Source organism: Schistocerca piceifrons, chromosome 1 (assembly GCF_021461385.2).
Source record: "Schistocerca piceifrons isolate TAMUIC-IGC-003096 chromosome 1, iqSchPice1.1, whole genome shotgun sequence".
Taxonomy (NCBI): Eukaryota; Metazoa; Arthropoda; class Insecta; order Orthoptera; family Acrididae; genus Schistocerca; species Schistocerca piceifrons.
The window spans coordinates 297200105-297221643 of record NC_060138.1 but is presented as its reverse complement, the minus strand read 5'-3'; the positions used below and the strand labels follow the sequence as shown (position 1 = coordinate 297221643).

Genomic DNA, 21539 nt, shown 5'->3' with positions numbered 1-21539 from the left:
TCTTGCCTAATCTTTACTACTGTGATGTAGTTCAACATGGCACAAATAATGAAAATTCGAGATGCCTCGAGCTAGTGATGAATGCTTGTGTTAGATACGTATGCAGCATACGGTTGTATGATCATATCAGTCCTTCATACTCCCAGCTAGGTTGGATACGCCCACATAAGGCACGCGATCTCCACACGATGTGCTTACTTCATCGATTTCTTAGCCACTGGTGCCCCCAATACTTATCTTCTCACATTAAACACCTATCATCATTCCACAACCGCAATACCAGATCGGATACGTCTAGCATCTTGGCTGTACCTTTACATAACACAAAATCTTTCTCCGTGTCATTCTCCATCTCAGCCATACGACTATGGAACGCGCTCCCCTGTGATCTGCGTCTTATCCAAAACCACTCAACATTCAAGAGGGAACTTAAGACTAACATATTAGGGACGGTATAGCCACCATTGTTGTGCCCCCCCTCATATTTTTCTTTCTCCTCTCCATCATAGCTTCGAATTTTACCATTCTATTTCTCTTCCTCTAACCTATCTACCTCTTCTATATCTCTTTCACCCCATTCCATCGTCTTATGTCTCTGCTTGATGAGAATAACTCACAAGCTGCAAGAATATAACGAGAAAATTCCCAACTAGCAATAGGACTAACACTCATAAAAGAAAAATATGTTTACTTTCATATACATAGTCATTATTATTATTATTATTATTATTATTATCATTATTATTATTATTATTATCATTATTATTATTATTATTATTCTTGATTGTTATAATTATTTTTTGATTGTTATAGTTATCATTGTACTACTTTTATAATCTCTATTTTTTTTCTTTAACATTAATACTGTATAACATGTTATATGTCCTAATTTTCTGTAGACACTGAAATTTGTTGAATCTGAGTATGCCTGGTTAGGTGTAAGAGAGGGCCTGAAGGCCCTAATCTTGCCAGGTAAAATAAATGCATAAATAAATAAATAAAGAGTGTTACTGAATAAATATGGCGGCATCTTGCAAACAATAAAAAGTATGTAATTTTGTAACATAGGCAGGTAATTTTGTGATAATACTAGTCTAATTTTGTGATAAATCGTAATTACGGTAATTTCACAACAAATTTATTGGATTACTTTTTTTTTTTTTTTTTTTTAGAAACTAACAATACAAGCGGTCATGCAGGTGAAAATACGTAAATACGTTCACTTTACCACTGACTATAACATATCGCAAAATAAATAGCGTACCTTCAATAGTTTCCACGCAGTGTCAAAAATACGCAGACAATGCAATAACCACCGAAGTATTTCACGAAACGGCACGAAGAATGAGAAAAAGTTTTGTATTGTTGACTTTAAGCGTGGTGGAACAGAAACAGGCATTTGGTGCCATCTGGCGGGAAGCACAGGACTACCACAACACGGGCCAACCTTCTCCTTGCAAGCAAAAAATTATAATTATGCCACTAAAATATCTCACTTTAGCCTATAATCCGGTAAGTAATCGTCGACGATGAACGTTCTTCAGAATGTAAATGTATGGCTGTAGGGAGTCTATACAAATATTTTTTCTTTTATTATTTTGTTTTATTCGTCGTATTTAGCACTACATTTCAATGGACTTAAATAATATATCTGTATGAACAGAAATGTTTCACGGTATATACACCGAATGAACATTAATAGAACCGACAAACTGGAAATGGAGGAAAAAGGTGATCAAAAAGTTTCCTTCGATTGAAGTACAGTCCAGAATCGGAAAGCCAATATCGCCGTGAACATTGAGCCCATCATCCCACCAACGCACCACGCTGAAATACTCGATTGGTAACACGATGCTGCACAAGTCCGTAACTGACGGTTGCACATGCTCGTGCGACAGGAACTGTCAACCCTTCAAGACCTTTTTTAGGGGACCGAAGGCGTGATAGTCGTATGGGTACATATCAGGCCTATAGGGTGGGTGCTCGAGTGTCTCCCATTTGAGTTGGCGTAACTTCTGTTATGACATGTACAATATGGGGACGTGCGTTATCATGAAGCAGCACGGAACATCGCGTACCATTTCACAACGGTACTTTTTGACAGACATGCTGCCCCATATACATTCTGATATGGATGTATACTACGCCGCAGCAACGCCTTCAAACGGAAATTTTTGATCGCCCCTTGTATCTGCTGTGAGAGAACCTGTTGTCGACTATGAAAGTGAAGAATCGAGTGATATGGCAGTGTCGAAGTAGACGTATTGTTGAGGTGACGGCGTGGCTGTTGTGTTGGTTATCGAGTGTACAGAAACATTTAAATCAATTATGTGCATCGTATCGTGTGAACCTGGGATACTGAACGTATACAAAGAAGGACAGCACGAATGGTCAGGTTTGTCTGACGTATGGGGAAGTGTCACGGAGATACTGCAAGAACTGAACCGGCAGATGCTTAGACACTTACGCAGACTATTCCGAAAAGCTATGCTTACACCATTCCAGGACCCAGCTTTAAGTGATGAATATAGGAATATACTACAATCCATTACGTGTCGCTTCCATATTCATCGCGAGGACTAGATTAGACAACTTATTTGTGCGCACAAACGCATTTAATCAATCATTCTTCCCGCGCTCCATATGTGAATGATAAGGAAAGAAGGCCTAATAGCTGGTCCAATAGAAAGTACTAATTTTTATGTACATCACTATGGCTTGCAGAGTACGGAAGTAGATGTAACTGTATATTTTGTCTCTTCTGAAACGATGAAAGGCGTCGAGTGCACTGACAGCGCAATGATGCGTACAGCCCGATGCGCGTTACGCGTATAATTCAGGTCGGATGTGGTTCCATGATGTTTGGTGGTGTTTTTCGTACCATGAGTTGGGCGGACTATTCAGGTTAACGTGAACATGAATCAGGATATTTATTTCAACATTCTTGGCGTCTAAGTGCTGCTCTTTCTTCTGTACCTTCACGGTGATTATAATTTTTTGGCTATTTCCATCTTCCAAGATGACAACAGCTGAATATATATGGTAGCACGCATATGTTTCTGATTTGACGAACACGTAGGCACCCTATCGCACTCGCATTCGCCCGGTCTCAATCCCACAGAAAATGTCTGGGACTATTACGAACTGTAGATGAAACATAGTAATCAACATGCCCCTAATTTGATACATTTACGGATCCAGTCGTCGATGGGTCGCTTTTGTCAGATGTGGCAAATCTGAAGAAACTTGTGGACTCTCTCCCTTGCCCAGTTGAGGCCATTATCAAGGCCAGAGGCGTTGTTACGCGGTACTAACATCATGTCTCACGATAGTGATTAATTTTTTGTACTGTGTGGTTATTAAAGTTGAATAATACTGAATTTTACTACCGCAGGCCTCAGTTTCATTCCCTCTTTTATTTCACCTATTATTATGGACTCTTCCCGGAGCAAGCCATGCCAAACAATTGTATGTTCATATTTTACTTCACAGAAGCTGCTGAAAGCGTAATCAAATAAAGATTACAGTTTCTTTTCAGAAAATTTTTACATAATTTAAATGGAATAACAGGTGGTTTGCGACCTCTCTGCACGGTGTGAAATCAGTAACGCAAAACGTGCTTGTCTATATATCTAGTGAGATTTGTCACGCAAACAGAATTTTAAACGAAGCTGCTCATCGTGAATTGACTGAAATAAAGTAGCAGACAACACTAAAGATCGTAAAGTATCAGGAAACAAAGCTTTCAGTTTCATACGGAATGCATAACGGATGTAAGTTTAAGACTGCAAGTACACAGGGTGTTACAAAAAGGTACGACCAAACTTTCAGGAAACATTCCTCGCACACAAAGAAAGAAAATATGTTATGTGGACACGTGTCCGGAAACGCTTACTTTCCATGTTAGAGCTCATTTTATTACTTCTCTTCAAATCACATTGATCATGGAATGGAAACACACAGCAACAGAACGTACCAGCGTGACTTCAAACACTTTGTTACAGGAAATGTTCAAAATGTCCTCCGTTAGCATCCACCCTCCGTCGCATGGAATCCCTGATGCGCTGATGTAGCCCTGGAGAATGGCGTATTGTATCACAGCCGTCCACAATACGAGCACGAAGAGTCTCTACATTTGGTACCGGGATTGCGTAGACAAGAGCTTTCAAATGCCCCCATAAATGAAAGTCAAGAGGGTTGAGGTCAGGAGAGCGTGGAGGCCATGGAATTGGTCCGCCTCTACCAATCCATCGGTCACCGAATCTGTTGTTAAGAAGCGTACGAACACTTCGACTGAAATGTGCAGGAGCCCCATCGTGCATGAACCACATGTTGTGTCGTACTTGTAAAGGCACATGTTCTAGCAGCACAGGTAGAGTATGCCGTATGAAATCATGATAACGTGCTCCATTGAGCGTAGGTGGACGAAACTAAAATGAGCTCTAACATGGAAATTAAGCGTTTCCGGACACATGTCCACATAACATATTTTCTTTATTTGTGTGTGAGGAATGTTTCCTCAAAGTTTGGCCGTACCTTTTTGTAACACCCTGTATGTGAGTACCATTACCATTACAGGTCACAACTTAAAAAAGAAATAATGTCATGGTTTTGCTAAGATAGCCTAGCAAAGCCGACAGCGCAAAAATAATATAGCATCATTAGCAACCGAATACATCATAAAGGGAAAAGTAAACACCACATACATCCGTGGCAAACGGTAAAAAACTCAAAGGGCAAACCACAACAAGATTGCCTCTCAGCCCTCCACACAAGGACTAAACGCCTTCTGGAGGCACAGTGGCATTTCTGGCGCTGTGCTGTCTTTGACGACTGAAGGGCCATACCTAATGACGCTACATACTCGTACTGGTGAATTTTGTCGCCGACTGTGGTAAGTTATCGCCGTTTCTGGACACACCGCGGGTACGCCGTCTAAGGCTATGCGTCATTCTTCGTTAGAAAAAGTCGCGACTTTGTAGCGAAATAAGAAATCCTTCCGTATAAGAACGGCGTTAGATATTTAAGGTGAAGCCATAATTATGAATGATATGTCTACGTACAAAGGACATGTAGCATGTTTAAATGAGAGTTCGCAAGGACGTTTCACAGCCGACATTCATTTTCTGCACAGATCAACTAAAGCTATTGTCCTTAGGTTCACCATACTACTGCATAATTCACCGTATTCATGTAGCTACATATGTTGTAGCCACGATATTTTTTATTCGAGGTGGCATGGGTTCCAACAATCCTTAGCTTGTCCACACAAGTTGCAAAGTATGGTGATTTGCAGCACTGAATTGGTGAACAGATCACATGATACGTGTCTTCTTTGGGGTGCGATCAGGTAGACAGTTATTTTGTTATAATATTCCATGTAAAAAAAAATGTGTGTGAAATCTTATGGGACTTAACTGCTAAGGTCATCAGCCCCTAAGCTTACACACTACTTAACTTAAATTATCCTAAGGACAAACACACAGACCCATGCCCGAGGCAGGACTCGAACCTCCGCCGGGACCAGCCGCACAGCCCATGACTGCAGCGCCTAAAACCGCTCGGCTAATCCCGCGCGGCCCCTGCGCGGTCTCTGTGGAGCCAGCATTGTCGCAGAAAACGGTCATCCTGACCCGCTCATGATTTAGTGCAACAGAAAACTTGATTCGTCTGTCCAATCAACTAGTTTCCATTCTTCCGCGGCCTTATCACGAAGTTCCCGTATCAGCTGTAATAATAACTGACGAGGTCGTTGGTTAAACTAATGGACACGCGCGCATCGTCTTCTATGGAGGATGATCAGGGTGCTTTCAAAAACTTGTGCCTTTCCCAATACTGAACACATCCGTGCCCCGAGTCATTATTCGGCTGCTCTATTCTGACTTAAACAGCGGGCAACACTGCTACTCTCAACAGATTCTAACGTCAGGAGTTTGTGAATATCCAGCGAGACTCGCACTTTACGTGATACTAATTCATTACCAGTTTTCCATATTTCTGCGCACGTAATCGACCGAAAGAATTTCCCGTATTCCTAGCACCTGTACCACGCCAATTGCCCTGCAGATGATCTACACGTGTTCCTGTTTACTGGCGCAGTATACGCAACGTGAAAAAGACTGGTGTTGAATTTCAGCATCAATGTCATAACAGACGGAGCTCCAGGTCGGATGGAACAAAATCTTGGAAGAAAATAGACTGTACAGTTGTTTCAGGGGTCACCCTAACATTCCATCAGGATATACAGGGAAATATCGAAAAAATCACATAAGAATAGTCGTTCAGGGATTTTAAATCACTTGTCTCGATTACAAATCCTGTGTTTTTGAGCCACCTCACTTGGCAGGAACGCTGAACATAACGTGGTGATTGATATATACGAAACTTACAACACAATGGTTCAGTGACAATTAAGGAAAATGTGGTCAGTTTTAGTTTGCTTCTATATTAGTTTGCTGATAAGTGATTTCCATGCTAAAGCCAAAATCACACGTTTCGGAGAGGCACTGACTGTGGTATATAGGTTCGTATCGTAACTCTTAGAGACAACTGCAGGTGACAGAAACACGTCCTCGATGCTTTGTTTAAAGCAGGTCTGAAGTAGTATGCTCCATTAATTTATTCGAAAACGTGAAATTAAATCACTAATATTTTCTCGTACTTACAGCAGGGCCAAATAATGTCAAATACATTTCCTTTATGTCACTGTGATGTGGTTTAGTGTCATGAGGTTAGTAGCCACTCCCTTCTGTATACGTGTATCACTCGAATCGCCGCATCAATATGCTTTCGTACAATCAAGTAATTTTTTAAATAAAGGTGAAGGTGAAAAAAAGTTTCATGATGCAGCCACACAAAGTTGCTAAATAAAGTTATCATAAAAGGTTCAGTCTTGTTTTGGCTAAAATTTTTCATTCGCACTATTACGTTTATCCGATGGAACAACGTGACATTTTGATTTCTTAGAAATTCTGAGAGATTATTTACTACCAGTGAGGCTATTACAACACAGTTCACACAGACGAGATTTCATGTTATTATTCAGAATGATTTATTTTAGATTCTATGGCCAATATAGTTTCTTCTTATCAAACAGTCAAGTTTCTGTGTAGCCGGTTCTTCAAGTCATCACTTACGTTAAGTTTTATAGGAAGGATCAAGCACGGTATCCAACTGCAGAGTCGAGTCATCCATGGAAATAAAACTAAACGCTTTAAAAGATCCTTCATAGGTCTCATCAGCTTGCACAGCGCTCTCCCCTCAACAGACTCGTAACCTGAACAAGCATAGTGACTCACAGAGGTGGCAAATCGGTTACAGGCAGACTGACGCACCTGCTTACGCAACAAAATTACTGATACAAATAAACACCAATCACATAACACACGTCGAGTAAACGGGTTGGTAATTATCTTCCTCATTAGGAATTGTAATTCCTGGATGAGCGACGTAATGACAAAGCTTTCAGCCTCCGGTACGGTAAACATTTCGTGAATCCCGCCCGTACAGAGCATCACAAATGTACTCACTAACGGTCTAGCACTCATAGTGTCATAATACAACCTGTCGTATTTCTCTTTAAACTAGCGAATAATTTATCAAACGTAAGTTTACACAGGAATATGAGAAGCTACAGAAAAAGAACTTCATCTGTACTAACATTAGAGATAAATTTATGACTGACCCCTTTATCATTCAGGCGTTTGAATGCTATGAGAATACCCCTAAAACAGTTTCGAGTGGAAAATAAGAAGTACAAATTCTACACTCGTACGGTAAAACAAGTCGAAATAAGTAAGGGTAGTCGATAGTAGACACGTGGAAGTAGCTGTCTCTTACGTTTTCACGACTAAACCACTGAACCGATTTTGATGAAATTTGGTATGGAGATAGCTTGAACGTTGAGGAAGAATATAGGCTACTTTAGAAAGGAGAAAAGTGAAATAAAATTAAAAAGTATGTATAAACCAACCATTATAGAGTATTAAAGCCTTGAGGTATAATTACCCACAAAGCAATGTATAATAGCATAGAAAGAATATGTTATTTAGTGACCCTGGTGAAACTTAAAGGCCGACCGGAGTGGCCGTGCGGTTCTAGGCGCTACAGTCTGGAACCGAGCGACCGCTACGGTCGCAGGTTCGAATCCTGCCTCGGGCATTGATGTGTGTGATGTCCTTAGGTTAGTTAGGTTTAATTAGTTCTGAGTTCTAGGCGACTGATGACCTCAGAAGTTAAGTCGCATAGTGCTCAGAGCCATTTGAACCATTTTTTGAAACTTAAAAGAGAAATTCAGCAGGGTCGCTATAGAGTATATTCGTTCTATGCTACTATACATTGTTTTGTGAATAATTACACCTCAAGTCTTTAATGTTTTACAATGGGTCGTTTATAAATACTTTGTAGATTGTTGGTATGTACTGAAAAAAGTTAAAAATAGCGACCTTTAAGATGGCGAAGAAGGGTGTTTCTATTTTACATCAGTGAACATAAACCATGTTAAAAATCATTAAATTTGCTGAGTAGTGTACACATTGTATAATGTATAGCCACTTTAATAACACAATTAATTGATGCGTGCTCCTGCCTACACCCCTCTGCACGCACCTGTCGGCAGCAATGCCGCGCACGCCGTGTGTTAGGGCAGTTAAAATGGAACAGTGGGGGGAGGGGGGAGGGAGAGCAACACATCACCAGCAAATCACATTGTCTACCTATTTAGCGGCACTACATACATTTATACATACACACATACATATATACACCATTTTCTGCAAATGTTTGCTCTTTTTTTACATGGAATTTTCAATTAAGCTTTTGTATATGGTTCCGTTCTCCGGTTGGCCCTAAGATTGCCTCTGAGCTTAATTGGTCTATAATCTCTTGTATCACTGCAGGAACAACGCCAAGTTTTTCCGTGGTTGGTATTTCATACTGAACAAAGGACTAGTCGAATTTCCCGTCGTGGAAAGCAAGTTAGGAAAGCCCTGTGCTGGAAAAAATCTTTAGTTTAACGAGTTCATTACTTTTTAATATAATTTCATGTGGCACTCGCAAACCTGAAGTCAGTTGATGATCAGCTGTTCTTGAAGCTATTCAACAGAAGCTGTACGCTATATAGCGTTCTCCACGGTGGCAGTGTGAATTTACGAAACTGCTTCCGAGAATCAACTATCATGCTGCTCGAAGACGGAAGGCCAGAGAATGGATCGCCATGGTTCTGCTCATAAGAGTGTATAACCGACATACGATCGCTTTTTGTCGAAGCTGATATTTTGTATGTCACCACAGCATGAAATTTTTATTTATAATAAATACACATATACACTGGCGTCCAAAATTAAAGCAACAAACCGCTGTTCCTCAGTCATGTGCCTAATTAACGATATAATCATACAAACTGTCAAGGGATGTCCGTACGATCGTGTTCTGAACGGAAGATGGCACATGGTCAACGGAAAATCACGTCAACGATGACGTGAGGGCACCTATCAAAGGGAGTAGTGTTTGCCGGGCAGCCCCTAATCCACAACTGTTATGTACGCAGTAGCAGACAGTGCAATATGGCAGACAGAAGACGCCTATCAGATTCTCTGCGGTGGAGGGCCATAGGAAGAATGGAAGCAGGATAGTCGCAAATACATGTGGCCCGAAGGCTTAACGTGAATCGTCCTATTGTTTCTCGCATGTGGCGACAGTTTATAGAGACCGAAACTGTGTCACGAAGACCGGAGCGCACCACGTGTGACTTCAGAAAGCGAGGACCGTTATTTGGCTGTAACAGCACAACGGTACCGCCTTAGTGGCACACGGAAACCGGCATCTGACCTCGCAGCATCCCTTGGACGTGTTGTATTGAGGCAAACGGAGTACTGAAAGCTTCAACAGTGTGGTCTTTTACGTTGAAGACCTGCTGTATATTAACCTCTGACGTGTCTTCATAGAAGGGAACGTCTAGAGTGGAACCGTCAACATGCCACTGGACGGTAGAACAGTGGGCCAATTTTCTTTCACAGATGAGTCCCGATTTGATATGGAGAGTGATTCTCGACGGATTTGCATGTGGAGAACAAGTGGACCACGATTTCGGGAACCAAACACTGTGGAAAGAGCCGATATCGAGGAGGATCCCTAATGATGTGGGCAGGGAACATCTTAACCACACTACCACCTTTTCATGAAATTGTACGGGTGAATCGGCAAGACTTAACTGCTGTTAGGTATCGTTACGAGATGTCGCGAGGTGCTGTGCGCCCAGACTTTGTACTGGTGGAAGATAATGCTCGACGTCATAGAGCACGAGTAATTGATGTTTTCTTGGAGACGGAAGATACTGCACGCATGGCGTGACCTGCTCGCTCTCTCGATTTGAATCCCATAGAGCGTGTCTGGGATTCACTAGGGAAAAGGGTCGCATCACGTCAGCATCCACCAACCGCTCTCCAAGACTTACGAGCAGCTCCGCAGGAAGAATGGGCGTTATTGCCTCAGCATGACATTGATGACGTTATTTCTAGCATGCTCCGTCGTTGTCAGGCCAATATTGCTACCAGAAGTGGTCAAACACCATAGTGAGCATATAAACCAGTTGTCGCAATCTGTTATGTTGGAAAAACGAAGAACGTTTCCGTCTATTGTTACGCACGTTGCAGTTGTTTACATTCTGTATTCTTTACATTGTTTCTACTTTGCTATGACCTGTTTACAGTATTTTGTGGCACAACCTTGCAAAATTTCCGTTTGTTGCTTTAATTTTGGACCCCAGTGGAAAATCAATTTAACTGAATCAAACAGCTCAACGTGCGATAGTAAAATTGACACCTGCGAATAAAATACAGAATCTTAATTATTACACCTTATACCAGATGTTTTTTCGTGGCCTCTTCGTGGTTCCCAACGGCGAAAAACTGTGACAGTCTGACGCTCTTTAGAATTTCTCTCATTATCACTTTTAATTTAATGACATCTTCCATCTTGCTCGTCAATTTACAAGTAATTTCACGTTGATATGGAAAAAATGGAATATCATCGTTTTTGCCATTTAAGCCATGTTCTACACCAATTCTCCGTGCGTTGAATCTGAACTGTAGATACAACATTTGTAAAAATTGAAAAAAAAGCGGAAAATAGAAAAGGGAGAAAGGGAAAAATTTTGTTTTCGGCAGCGCTAACAATGACATCGTTGTTAAGCTGTTAGACGTTGTCCAAAACTGTAAGCTGAAATTCTATATCGTCAAAAAGTTGTCTGTTTTCTGGCTGTTTATCGCCGACGTAGGCTCATTTAAAACTGATGGAAGTTTGTATGAAGTCTGCTGCAACCATTTTCAACGGATAAGGTATGGGCGAATGAATTCAAATGTACCCATACTTTGGAAGAGGATCCAGGTGAAAACAGCATCACAGAAGAAAATATCACCGGCCGTGGTGGCCGAGCGGTTCTAGGCGCTCCAGTCTGGAACCGCGCGACCGCTACGGTCGCAGGTTCGAATCCTGCCTCGTGCATGAAGGTGTGTGATGTCCTTAGGTTAGTTAGGTTTAAGTAATTGTAAGTTCTAGGGGACTGATGACCTCAGATGTTGAGTGCCATAGTGCTCAGAGCCATTTGAACCATTTTTTAGAAGAAAATATTAAGAATACACAGTACAGGGTTAGATCACCGGCGATTAAAGGCATACGAAAAGGTATATCACAAGAAAAATCGTGATACATTATCAACGGTGAATCTGAACTCGATTGACTACATTTCAAAGGCTGTACAGGGATATTTTCTGAGTGTTAATGATGTAAGAGACCAGTAGGCTCTGGTGATTCATTAGAGAGTAATTGCAGTTCGTTTGATTTCTTAATCTCATTTATCTCTTATCTATAATGCACTGGAAATACCTACACAACAATGGTTCAAATGGCTCTGAGCACTATGGGACTTAACTTCTGAGGTCATCAGTCCCCTAGAACTTAGAACTACTTAAACCTAACTAACCTAAGAACATCACACGCATCCCTGCCCGAGGCAGGATTCGAACCTGCGACAGTAGCGGTCGCGCGGTTCCAGACTGTAGCGCCTAGAACCGCTCGGCCGCTCCGGCCGGCTCGACAAAACAGTGCAGACGTCGACAGTATGCGCTGTATTTCCTCTTCGGTCTGAATCTCGTTCCATTCTTTCACGGTCCTTGCTGCTGACAACAGCAATGCTCACTTTACTCTTCACCCTGGATCTTGTATTCAGTTTTTCTCGGTTGTGTGTCGCGATTGTTTTCCCGGCAGTTGTTAGTTGCACGTTAACAGTAATACACAGCAGTACGGCATAGGTTTACTGTTGAAGGGCTCGCAGATATGCACCTCTGGTATAAGTTCAAAGAATATGGTGGAAGACTGGTACGTCGACGCCGCGTTGAGCAGTTCCCGCTACACCGAAAACCACGTCACACTACTTTTGTATCTGAGGGCTGTTGCATTACTCTTTGTTCGTGTGTTGCACATTTTGGTGATTGCGTATTAAAGGCTTTTTCACTGTTGAGAAGGCGTTTCCACAGAAGATACCTGGAGTAACGAACCGAATTAATCGGAATTACATTATTACTCTGTAAGGAGCCGCTGTAGACCACGGATCGTTTGTATCAAAGAACTCAGAAAGTATGACTGAACAACCTCCGCAATTTTATCGGTGCAGTTGGGATTAATCCTGCACATGAAGAGTTAACACGTCTTGCGCATATTGGGCGCAGAGTTTCTTGAATGGTTACTACAGGCAAACGCAGAAACAAGTTTCTTGACAATGTTTTAACTGTTTTAAAATGAATCCAACTAAGTTTGTGCTGTTACCGTGCAGGAAACAAGTGTCCACCAGCTTATACCAGAAATTAATAGTACCGAGCGAGGTGGCGCAGTGGTTAGCACACTGGACTCGCATTCGGGAGGACGACGGTTCAATCCTGTCTCCAGCCATCCTGATTTAGGTTTTCCGTGATTTACCTAAATCGCTTCAGGCAAATGCCGGGATGGTTCCTTTGAAAGGGCACGGCCTATTTCCTTCCCCATCCTTCCCTAACCCGAGCTTGCGCTCCGTCTCTAATGACCACGTTGTCGACGGGACGTTAAACACTAACCTCCTCCTCCTCCAGAAATTAATAACCAGTCAAGGAAGTGGGTGGATGCCAGCGATCTGCATTAAAGAAGGCGAAGTCGGATTGATCTGCTGGGATGGTTGTGGTAACTGTATTCTAAAATGCAAAAGATATTCATCTTATTGATTCCTAGAAAAAGGTTAAAAAGATAACTAGTGAGTATTAGGAAAATCTTCTGGAGCAAATGATCTTCAATCACGACAAAGCACATACACACAAAAGAGCTTTTAGAATGGAGACTCTTAGGATCAGAATTCCGAATTTCTCAAACATCTCTCTGCTTATCATCTACTAACACGTGTAAGGAAAGTAGTGGTTGGTAAACTTTTTGAGTCACGAGATTATGGGAGTTGATAAGTATTTTGCACGCTGAGAATCATTCATCAGGAATGTAACCCATTTATTGGAAAAAAAGGTTCAGCTGCAGGGTTCAAAATTGAAAAAGAAGTGCTTTTCTACCTACAAAACTGTCTTTCACTATTAGGCCAAGAACATTCCACCTAGCACTCTTGCAATTTGCAAAAGGGAAGATTATTACAGTACACAATCACGTTCAGAGTCATCTTCTAATTACGCTTCTTACCTGGCTTTTCGTGACGTATGATACTAAATTAAGTTTCTGCATTGTATGACGGACTACACTAGATCACGTTTTCCAGAGTGAAGATCACTTACGTTGAAACCGAATAAGCAGATATGACAGCTCTCGCAGCAGGCAGTTTGCCTTCCGAGAGGCATCTGTTTTGATTATAAACAGTACACCGCCATTTATCATCGGGCTAACATCGAGCAGCGCAAAACACCACTGCTATGTCAAACCCTTGTCGCTACGGCTACGCTTGATTCATTGGCCTACTGTATTCAGATTCTAGCCAGGATTGTACCGATTACAGTTTCTGACACAGGGCAAGGAAGTGGCGTAATATTTCTCTCGCTCACTGACTGAGAACACATACTGTATACGTAGCCTCTTCCTCTACTTACCAAATACCAGGCATATGTCTGCTTCCACGATGCATCCACCCTGGTACTGGTGCCAGCAGCAGAATGACCTGAAACCAAAACAGAAGCATAAGAACAGAAAACATTCTTCACCTCTACTTTTAAAGGTAGCGAACTGGCGTTCACGAGTCTCACCTACGATACCAGGTTGATACTGATATCAAATACTATTCATGGTCTTGTTGCTCATTTACTGATGACGTCTTATTATTTATTTTCATTCTTGTGTTATCCCTCAAACGTTACCTACACAGCGAAACACTACTGCATGAAGTTCTAAAACATCGAATGGTACAAATCAGATTGTGGTGCCATACATTTACTTTACTCACACATGCCAGCAAACATTATCAACACTGAGGTTGATGTTATGTTCTTTGACGTCAAGAAGTCATTTGATACAGTTCCGCATTGTTGTTTCGTGAACCAAATATGAGATTTGTAATTATCTTCAGGACTTCCTTGTAGATAGAACCCAATACGTCGCTCATAACGGAACAAAATCATATTTCGGGAGCACCCCTGGGTAGTGTTACAGGATCGTAACTGCTTACAGTCCAGATCAATGTTCCATCATGGCGTTTACGAACGATGTTGTTATCTGTACGAAGGATGCAATGCCAAAAGACACTAGCGAAATGCAGGAAGGCCTGGAGAGGTTCCACGACTGATGCAAGAACTCGTTGTTGACCCTGAGCATAAAAAAATGAAAAGTATTTCGAAAAAATAGGCGAGAGGATGCACCATTGTTTGATACATTACCGGCGACAAATCAATAAGGTACCTCCGAGTATTTAGTTGAAATTGTAGGGAAAGCTGATGTTAGGATTAATGCATTTTAAGTAACTTATGAAAATGTAATTCATCCACGGAAGACGTAGTAGCTTACGAAACACTTTAAACTGATCCTTGAGTATTGCTCGTCATTCGGGGACCATTACTAAGTGGATTAATAGAAGAGATTCAACAATGAGCGGAGTGTTTCGTCACGGGATCGTTTAGCCGGTGCGAGAGCGAGGTGAAGATGTTCAACAAACACCAGTGGCAGACGCTACAAGAGAGGCGTTGTGCACCACGATCGGGTTTCCTGTAATTGAAATACCGACACAGCACATTCTGGACATAGTCGGGTAATATATTAGACCTACTTCCTCTCACATAACGGCTCTGAGCACTATGCGACTTAACTTCTGAGATCATCAGTCGCCTAGAACTTAGAATCGCCTAGAACTTAGAACTAATTAAACCTAACTAACCTAAGGACATCAGACACATCCATGCCCGAGGCAGGATTCGAACCTGCGACCGCAGCGGTCGCTCGGCTCCAGACTGTAGCGCCTAGAACCGCGCGGCCACTCCGGCCGTCCCTCTCACATACCTCTCGCGAAATAGCCACAACGTACTCATAAGGAGGTTAACCGACAATCACTCTTCCCATGCGCTACTCGCAAAAGCAAAAAAGGTAAATGGTGAGTGGGGGAAGCAAGCGGCTGATAGCAGTGCCATACTGATAGCAGTGCCAGATGTACTCTCGGCTGCACACCACCACCACCACAAACACTTCAAAAATTTCTACTCTTTAACCATTCCATTTCAAAACTTTCCATTATTAGAAGTATTATTTTGCTCCTTAGGCCCTAGGCGTAACTGAAATTACGAAAATTTTATTTTGCAGTAGGTCTCATACGAAACATCCAAAATATTATTAATTTTATCCATGACTGCTTGAGAATGCTGCAGCTGATTTTTTAAATATCCGCGAGGAACAAAACTATATCAGCAACATAGGTTTTGGAACAAGAATTTATTTTCCGTTACTAGTTTCGGGCCAAGGCCCATCATCAGACTGCAGCGAGGATTTCGTGTGGCGATTTCTGCCTGTTTTCCTGTAATTTACAGCCCTGTTGAAGGATGAAAATGTACAAATGCGTAAAAGAAATCCTCAGCACTGCCTGGTAATAGAGCTAAGGCCAAAACTAGTTATGGCAAAATAAATTATCGTTAAAAAATAGTGTGGTTGGTTGCTTTTTCCTTCCTCAAAGAAAATAATAATTTTATAATAGTTACTGCAAAGAGTACCATTACCATCTGCCAACGGTTGAAAATTAACAAAGTGTTTCTACATCCTTTGTTGTTGAAGTCTTCACGCTAGTAGGTAACTTCACTAAAACTGTAGTAAGCTATTTATTACTTCGGATCGCAGAGGGCGACTGAAGATGTTATGCTGTGAATTCTCTGGGACGCATGCCCGCAGAGGTGAGTCCAAACCTTGCAATCAATGAAAGCTCTTTTCATGATTAAAAGGGAAGTGACATATTATCAGGAGTAAGTTCCCGTGATACACTCCAGAGTCGCACCATGGTACAGATGGGACGATGATATTGATTTTAGAGCGCATAACCACCAACCTATGAAAATGTGAATCGTAATCCTTGGTGCTATTCGACAAGAATAGGCTAAGGGTCGGCACCGGAATTCATCTTCTCTCTTCCCTCATCAACGTACAACACAAACACGACGGAACACTGTACACACACGCATTACAGTTAGCTATTCTTAAGCCGCGACTCTCAAACACCGCGCGAGAGGGGCCATTTTACACGGAGAAAGAAAACCAAAATATGCTGCCCAACAATGCTCCGTGGCTCCTCGTCTATCACACATCTCTTAATAGTAAAGCGTCTCTTCGTGTTCACTAGAAAAGTGTTATTTGTATTGCGGAGCTATAGTAAGTGTTAAAAAACGTCAATGTAGTTTGTTTTTGGTTATGTAGCGCAACAGATTGCATAAGTTTATTACCTCACTACAGCCAGCAAGAGAGACAATAATAATACAAAGTGCTATATCCTAATCTTCAATATAAAGGGTTGAAATTTATCTGTACCTGGAAAGCCGCGCGGGATTAGCCGAGCGGTCTTGGGCGCTGCAGTCATGGACTGTGCGGCTCGTCCCGGCGGAGGTTCGAGTCCTCCCTCGGGCATGGGTATGTGTGTTTGTCCTTAGGATAATTTAGGTTAAGTTGTGTGTAAGCTTAGGGACTGATGACCTTAGCAGTTAAGTCCCATAAGATTTCACACACATTTGGACATTTTGTACCTGGAAAAACTGATTACGCGCTAGGTCGGCTAAAGTAGTTGATGGGGTTGACGGCGGAAAGCACCAGATTGTGGTGCCCGCTTGCTAGACGTATAGTTCGCAGGTCCAACTAAACACCCATACAGAAAAAATAAACTGTTTGTGACATTTCACAGAGCTAGTAGGTTTTCTATGCGCTCAGCGAGCGAAGTTATAAAGAATGGGAGCCAAAATTTGTTTTGCAATCCGCCTGCCCGGTTAGCAAACTACTTTATGAACTTCCTCACGTATTTCACAGCTTATTCGTCAGTCACTTGTTCAGACACTGAAGCGTCGAGTGTTTTAATGCTTCACCCAAAGAAATTTGCTGAAAGGGCAGTTTCGACTTTTTGCTTCATACCTATCGCTTTCTGTTTTTATATAAAATAATAAAAAAAGACAGTTTTCAGAATACAACACGAAGAACTACTTAATTACGCTGGCAACATAAATGAGGGCACAACCATAATCCTCTCAAATTATACTGAGATGCTAGAAACAGGACTGATTGGAATAAATGAGGACCTATGGGCCGAAAGTCTAAGTTTCAACGAGATAATGCATATATGCATGTTTCTCCTGCAACTAAAAACTGGTTTCAAGATAAAGATATCGATATCTTGCACTGGCCTGCATTTAGACCAGATCTGAACCCCGTGGAAAACTTTTGGGAAATATTTGCAACGAGTTTCTATAGCAATGGAAGGCACTTTGAGGCTGTAAAGTGAGCTGAAAAAAGGGATACTGGAAAAAGTGGGTGACAATTTCACTGCAAAAACTACAGGCCCTAACAAAACAACGCCAAAGAGAATTTTTGAGATTATTAGGAAAAAAGGAGGCTGGACAAAGTGCTAACAATGCAATAACACAACAGGACAGTGAGTGCCTTCATACCAATCTCCATACAGGAAATGCAAACGCCTTATTTTATTGCTCGTTTTGTAATTCCGTCATGATTGTTTACACCTTATATGTATTATGTAGCTCTCTATACTGTGCCTTTTCATCTCCGAATAACTACTGTAACCTACATCCTTCTGAATCTGCTTACTGTATTCATCTCTTTGTCTCCCTGTACGATTTTTAGCCCCCCCCCCCCCCCCCCCTAGCGCCCCTCACGCTTCCCTCCATTACTAAATTGGTGAGCCCTTGATGTCTCTGAATGTGTCCTATCAACCGATCCCTTCTTTTGGTCAATTTGTGCCACAGATTTCTTGTTTCACAATTCTGTTCAGTAACTTCTCATTAGTTAATTGATCTACCCACCAAATCTCCAACATTCTTCTGTAGTACTAAACTTCGAAACTTTCTATTATCGTTTGTCTAAACTATTTATCGTTCACGTTTCAGTTCCATACATGGCTACCCTCAGATAAGAAACTTAAATCTATATTCGATGTTAACACATTTCTCTTTTTCAAAAATCTTTTTCTTGCCGTTGCCAGTCTACATTTTATATCCTCTTAACTTCGGCCATCATCAGTTATTTCGCTGCCCAAATAGCAAATCTCATCTACCGCCTTAAGTGTCTCGTTTCCTAACCCACTTGTCTTAGCATTGCCTGATTTAATTCGACCAAACATCTGGATTCGCATTAGCGTTCATATTAGCGAGAGTGGGGACCGAAATCTCCCCCTGGCCTTCCTGATTTAGACAATAGAAGAAATGTATTCGCAATTGCGAATACAATCAGATTCCAGCTGGACCTTGTCTTGTCATGAAATACTACGTCCCACTGCCTTAGTTTCTACGATTACAGCTGTCGATCGCAGCAGTGCCTGTTCCTTCAGACATGCACGCATGCCTAAAGGACACTGCAAAGTACATCGTAAAAACACAGGAACTGCAATAAGGTATTCTTGATTTAGGTATTCTGTGTTTTCCCAAGGCAGCTACCAGGCTGGTTTCCTAAGCAACGCTACGGTTGATTCCTTTTCCAAACTTTGCTCACTTCGAGCAGCATCCCGAATTACTTCGAAGTCGAGGGAATGTTAAGTCTAGCCTTCTGCCCTTGGTATGATCATCTCTTAGGCATATATGATTCGTATCTTCTCATAATAGTTCATTAAAATTCGCGGTTTCTGTGTCACACTATAAATCATAGTTGCCAGTGTAATTGTAAGAAACCGCCTTGAATCCCATTGCCTACAGCGCCTTATTATAATTACTGGAAGTCTCATGCACTCACATGTCGTCAACCTACGTTCGGCAATATTTCCAGAGAACATAGTTTCTCATGTTGTTACAAAAGATGCGACTTGATTTATTTCGCTCTAATTTTCAGACGCATCCATCTGAATCTAATTATATTCCTTTGTTCCCTTGCGAACCGCTCTCTTCAAGAGCGGTGACCGGTTCATTAACTTTCATACCGCCGTGCCTCTTCACTAACACCATAATAGCCGTCCTGTCATGACTGCATAATTCTGCCACTTGTTCTTCTATATTTTTTGACAGTATAATTTGGTGTTCAGTCCTGTACCCTTGTTTTGATTTTGTTGATGTTCATCCTATATCCTCCTTTCAAGACAAGGTCTATTTCGTTCAATTGCTCCTCCAAGTCCTTTGCTGTCTCTGACAGAATTACAATGTCATCGGCAGACCTCAAAGTTTTTATTTCTATCCCCTGAACTTTAATTCCTACTAAAAATCTTTCTTTGGTTTCCTTTACTGGTTCTTCAATGTACACATTGAATAGCATCGGAGACAGGCTACAACCCTGTCTCACTCCCTTCCCAACCACTGCGTCCCTTTCATGCCCTTCGACTCTTACAACTGCCGTCTGGTTTCTGTAAAAGTTGTAAATGGGCTTTCGCTCCCTTTATTTTACCCCTGCTACCTTCGGAATTTCAAAGAGAGTATTCCAGTCAACATTGTCAAAAGCTTTCTCCAAGCTTAAAAATGCTATAGACGTAGGTTTGCCTTTCCTTAACCCATACTCGAAGATAAGTTGAAGAGTCAGTATTGCCTCGTTTGTTCCGCCATTTCCCCGGAATCCACACTTATCTACTACTTACATAATAAATTCGATACACATGTGTTTCAGAAATTGCACTATTACTTTCGTAGGAACCTCGTCTTTACACTGACTTCCACTGCTGTATTTTCTTCCAGTGGCGCAGCATCGTGCAGCCACGTCACGTACTTTAAGTCAGGAAATGGGTTGTTTGCAACAAACCGAGTATCTACACGGGAGCCGCAGCAGAGGCGCGCGGCATAGGTGCATCCAGCGACAGCACCGACACACCAATGGCCATACAGCCTACGCCGTCCTTTCAGAGCAGTTCCAGTTCTCCAGACAGCATCATGTCTCGACGCTTCGATAACAGTGAAAGTTGGCAGATTACTTCCGTCATTTTCATAAGGGCGGGAAGGGGGGGGGGGGGGGGGGTAGCACCTGGCGAGATGATATGCGGTGCCATTGGGTACCCAAAGCCAGTTGTTTGAACAGCAGCCATTACGTTTATAACGTGTTAGGATCGATGGCTGTGCCATATCTTCAAGGTTTCCGTGCGTTAGAGCTCAACAGAATAACGCAAGATCGCGTGTTCCCCTTGTGGTTCCGACACACCTCGATACAGAGTGTGTCCGACTGTCGCCCTCAACAGATCTCTCACACAATGAAAACATTTGGTGATGAGTTGTCGAGAGACTGGCGAACCACCACTCGCCAGTTACTGTAGCTGATGAAGTCTTGAACAGAGCTGAAGCAACACGGAATGACGTAGCCGTACCTATCAAAAAATGGTTCAAATGGCTCTGATCTGGGACTTAACATCTGAGGTCATCAGTCCCCTAGAACTTAGAACCACTTAAACCTAACTAACCTAAGGACATCACACACATCCATGCCCGAGGTAGGATTCGAACCTGCGACTGTAGCAGTCGCGCGGTTCCAGACTGAAGCGCCTAGAACCGCTCGGACACATCGGCCGGTCGTACCTATCATTCTACCTCAGTTCGATCGATATCCAGCCAGGGTAGAGCCACTGTTACTCGCAAACATGTCAGCTCTGTGTATTAAATTTCGCACCCTGAAAATATCCCCAAACTACCTAAAAACTTAATCATCTATTCTTCCTACTAAATGTATAGACGCACAATAAGTGAAATTCTGTTATTTGCTATTCTACCTGCTGCCCTAATTGTAAGGGCCATCGAAGGACAGTTTTTTGTATTCACGTAGCTACTATCCTGCTGTTTAGCAGACTTTCAGATGTATACACGGAGGTGACAGAAATGATAGGATGGCGATATGTGCATATACAGATGGCGGTAGAATAGCGTACACAAGGTACA

General features: G+C 42.0%; 1 protein-coding gene across 3 annotated transcripts in view; it reads right to left on the bottom strand.

Annotated features, from left to right (window-relative positions):
- LOC124776623 (COMM domain-containing protein 4) overlaps positions 1 to 21539 on the bottom strand; it is a 555896-nt gene that overhangs the window by 397709 nt on the left and 136648 nt on the right. For all 3 annotated transcript variants that reach the window (XM_047251722.1, XM_047251716.1, XM_047251728.1), the window contains exon 3: positions 14109 to 14176. The gene's annotated coding sequence lies outside the window, so the exon portion shown is untranslated. The remainder of the gene's footprint in view (positions 1 to 14108; positions 14177 to 21539) is intronic.